Raw genomic sequence first — 4,310 nt, forward strand, 5'->3', positions numbered from 1 at the left:
GTGACTCTGAGGGTAAAGAACCCCCCCACACCCTTACACCAGAACATCTAGTCTAACTAGTTACCAACACTACCTTATAACCACTGTCCCTCTCTGCCTCCCTCTCCTCCCTCTCCAGACACTGTCCCTCTCTCTGCCTCCCTCTCCTCCCTCTCCAGACACTGTTCCTCTCTCTGCCTCCCTCTCCAGACACTGTCCCTCTCTCTGCCTCCTCTCCAGACACTGTCCCTCTCTCTGCCTCCTCTCCTCCCTCTCCAGACACTGTCCCTCTGCCTCCCTCTCCTCCCTCTCCAGACACTGTCCCTCTCTCTGCCTCCTCTCCTCCCTCTCCAGACACTGTCCCTCTCTCTGCCTCCTCTCCTCCCTCTCCAGACACTGTCCCTCTCTCTGCCTCCCTCTCCTCCCTCTCCAGACACTGTCCCTCTCTCTGCCTCCTCTCCTCCCTCTCCAGACACTGTCCTCTCTCTCTCCCTCTCCTCCCTCTCCAGACACTGTCCCTCTCTCTGTCTGTCCTCTCCTCCCTCTCCAGACACTGTCCCTTCTCTCTGCCTCCCTCTCCTCCCTCTCCAGACACTGTCCCTCTCTCTGCCTCCTCTCCTTCCTCTCCAGACACTGTCCCTCCTCTCTGCCTCCTCTCCTCCCTCTCCAGACACTGTCCCTCTCTCTGCCTCCCTCTCCTCCCTCTCCAGACACTGTCCCTCTCTCTGCTTCCTCTCCAGACCTCCCTCTCTCCTCTTCCTCTCCAGACACTGTTCCTCTCTCTGCCTCCCTCTCCTCCCTCTCCAGACACTGTCCCTCTCTCTGCTTCCTCTCCAGACACTGTCCCTCTCTCTGCCTCCTCTCCAGACACTGTCCCTCTCTCTGCTTCCTCTCCTCCCTCTCCAGACACTGTTCCTCTCTCTGCCTCCTCTCCAGACACTGTCCCTCTCTCTGCCTCCTCTCCTCCCTCTCCAGACACTGTCCCTCTCTCTGCCTCCTCTCCTCCCTCTCCAGACACTGTCCTCTCTCTGCCTCCCTCCTCCCTCTCCAGACACTGTTCCTCTCTCTGCCTCCCTCTCCTCCCTCTCCAGACACTGTTCCTCTCTGCCTCCCTCTCCTCCCTCTCCAGACACTGTTCCTCTCTCTGCCTCCCTCTCCTCCTCTCCAGACACTGTCCCTCTCTCTGCCTCCTCTCCCCCTCTCCAGACACGTTCCTCCTCTGCCTCTGCCTTCCTCTCCAGACACTGTTCCTCTCCTGCCCCTCTCCAGACACTGTCCCTCTCTCTGCCTCCTCTCCTCCCTCTCCAGACACTGTCCCTCTCTCTGCTTCCTCTCCTCCCTCTCCAGACACTGTCCCTCTCTGCCTCCTCTCCTCCTCTCCAGACACTGTCCCTCTCTCTGCCTCCTCTCCAGACACTGTTCCTCTCTCTGCCTCCTCTCCTCCCTCTCCAGACACTGTCCCTCTCTCTGCCTCCTCTCCTCCCTCTCCAGACACTGTCCCTCTCTCTGCCTCCTCTCCTCCCTCTCCAGACACTGTCCTCTGCCTCCTCTCCAGACACTGTCCTCTCTCTGCCTCCTCTCCAGACACTGTCCCTCTCTCTGCCTCCCTCTCCTCCCTCTCCAGACACTGTTCCTCTCTCTGCCCTCTCCAGACACTGTCCCTCTCTCTGCCTCCTCTCCTTCCTCTCCAGACACTGTCCCTCTCTCTGCCTCCCTCTCCTCCCTCTCCAGACACTGTCCCTCTCTCTGCCTCCTCTCCTCCCTCTCCAGACACTGTCCCTCTCTCTGCCTCCCTCTCCTCCCTCTCCAGACACTGTCCTCTCTCTCTCCTCCTCTCCTCCCTCTCCAGACACTGTCCTCTCTCCTCTCCTCTCCTCCCTCTCCAGACACTGTCCCTCTCTCTGCCTCTCCTCTCCAGACACTGTCCTCTCTCTCTTCCTCTCCAGACACTGTCCCCTCTCTCTGCCTCCTCTCCTCCCTCTCCAGACACTGTCCCTCTCTCTGCCTCCTCTCCTCCCTCTCCAGACACTGTTCCTCTCTCTGCCTCCTCCTCCTTCCTCTCCAGACCTCTCCTCCCTCTCCAGACACTGTCCCTCCTCCCTCTCCAGACACTGCCTCCTCTGCCTCCTCTCCAGACACTGTCCTCTCTCTGCCTCCTCTCCTCCCTCTCCAGACACTGTTCCTCTCTCTGCCTCCTCTCCAGACACTGTCCCTCTCTCTGCCTCCTCTCCTCCTCTCCAGACACTGTCCCTCTCTCTGCCTCCCTCTCCTCCCTCTCCAGACACTGTCCCTCTCTCTGCCTCCTCTCCTCCCTCTCCAGACACTGTCCCTCTCTCTGCCTCCCTCTCCTCCCTCTCCAGACACTGTCTCTCTCCTCTCTCCCTCCCCTCCTCCCTCTCCAGACACTGTCTCCCCTCTACCTCCTCTCCTCCCTCTCCAGACACTGTCCCTCTCTCTGCCTCCTCTCCAGACACTGTCCCTCTCTCTCCTCCTCTCCAGACACTGTCCTCTCTGCCTCTCTCCTCCCTCTCCAGACACTGTCCCTCTCTGCCTCTCTCCTCCCTCTCCAGACACTGTTCCTCTGCCTCCCTCTCCAGACACTGTCCCTCTCTTCTCCCTCTCCAGACACTGTCCCCTCTCTGCCTCCTCTCCTCCCTCTCCAGACACTGTCCCTCTCTCTGCCTCCCTCTCCTCCCTCTCCAGACACTGTCTCTCCTCTCTACCTCCCTCTCCTCCCTCTCCAGACACTGTCTCTCCTCTCTCCAGACACTGTCCCTCCTCTCCTCCCTCTCCAGACACTGTCCCTCTCTCTGCCTCCCTCCTCCCTCTCCAGACACTGTCCCTCTCTCTCCCTCTCCTCCCTCTCCAGACACTGTCCCCTCTCTGCCTCCTCTCCTCCCTCTCCAGACACTGTCCCTCTCTCTGCCTCCCCTCTCCTCCCTCTCCAGACACTGTCCCTCTCTCTGCCTCCTCTCCTCCCTCTCCAGACACTGTCCCTCTCTCTGCCTCCTGTTCCCTATCCAGACACTGTCCTCTCTCTGCCTACTCCTCCCTCTCCAGACACTGTTCCTTCTGTTTATGTGAGTGTGTCTATAGCCTACTGTGTGTATCCGTTCTCTGTGAGTGTGTCTATAGCCTAGTGTGTCTATAGCCTACTGTGTGTATCCGTTCTCTGTGAGTATACTGTAAAACTGTGTCAAAACACACTACTACTATCACCACTAACCCCAACGTTACCTGACGTTTGTACAGTTTCATTGTTGTATCTTCTCTAACTGTTGTTGTTGTTGTTGTTGATTGCACTGGATGAAATCTCATATAGCGAAATTGATTGAAAAAAAAACCCAGATTGTTCTGGAAAAACAGAAGAGAGGAGGAGGTGTTGTGCACATGTATTGTTTGGTCTGTGTTTGTTTTTCTACTGGCTAGCCTTGGTTCTGTTGTGATAAATACAACACTATGTTTGTTTTTCTACTGGCTGTTAGCCTTGGTTCTGTTGTGATAAATACAACACTATGTTTGTTTTTCTACTGGCTAGCCTTGGTTCTGTTGTGATAAATACAACACTATGTTTGTTTTTCTACAGGCTAGCCTTGGTTCTGTTCTGATAAATACAACACTGTGTTTGTTTTTCTACAGGCTAGCCTTGGTTCTGTTGTGATAAATACAACACTATGTTTGTTTTTCTACAGGCTAGCCTTGGTTCTGTTCTGATAAATACAACACTATGTTTGTTTTTCTACTGGCTAGCCTTGGTTCTGTTGTGATAAATACAACACTATGTTTGTTTTTCTACTGGCTAGCCTTGGTTCTGTTGTGATAAATACAACACTGTGTTTGTTTTTCTACAGGCTAGCCTTGGTTCTGTTGTGATAAATACAACACTATGTTTGTTTTTCTACAGGCTAGCCTTGGTTCTGTCCTGATAAATACAACACTATGTTTGTTTTTCTACTGGCTAGCCTTGGTTCTGTTGTGTAAATACAACACTATGTTTGTTTTTCTACTGGCTAGCCTTGGTTCTGTCCTGATAAATACAACACTATGTTTGTTTTTCTACTGGCTAGCCTTGGTTCTGTTGTGATAAATCACTATGTTTGTTTTTCTACTGGCTAGCCTTGGTTCTGTTGTGATAAATACAACACTATGTTTGTTTTTCTACTGGCTAGCCTTGGTTCTGTCCTGATAAATACAACACTATGTTTGTTTTTCTACTGGCTAGCCTTGGTTCTGTCCTGATAAATACAACACTGTGTTTGTTTTTCTACAGGCTAGCCTTGGTTCTGTTCTGATAAATACAGCACTGTGTTTGTTTTTCTACAGGCTAGCCT

At 53.6% G+C, this 4,310-nt stretch overlaps 1 long non-coding RNA gene across 1 annotated transcript; it reads right to left on the reverse strand.

Moving 5' to 3' along the window:
• Positions 1–517: 517 nt before the first annotated feature.
• Positions 518–2,460, reverse strand: LOC127923606 (uncharacterized). Its single transcript, XR_008114819.1, has 3 exons — positions 2,400–2,460; positions 1,634–1,768; positions 518–721 (listed from the first exon to the last, which is right to left on the reverse strand). It is a non-coding gene; the product is annotated as an uncharacterized LOC127923606 (long non-coding RNA).
• Positions 2,461–4,310: the final 1,850 nt, after the last annotated feature.

This window comes from Oncorhynchus keta, unplaced genomic scaffold (genome assembly GCF_023373465.1).
Source record: "Oncorhynchus keta strain PuntledgeMale-10-30-2019 unplaced genomic scaffold, Oket_V2 Un_contig_30172_pilon_pilon, whole genome shotgun sequence".
In the NCBI taxonomy this organism is placed as follows: Eukaryota; Metazoa; Chordata; class Actinopteri; order Salmoniformes; family Salmonidae; genus Oncorhynchus; species Oncorhynchus keta.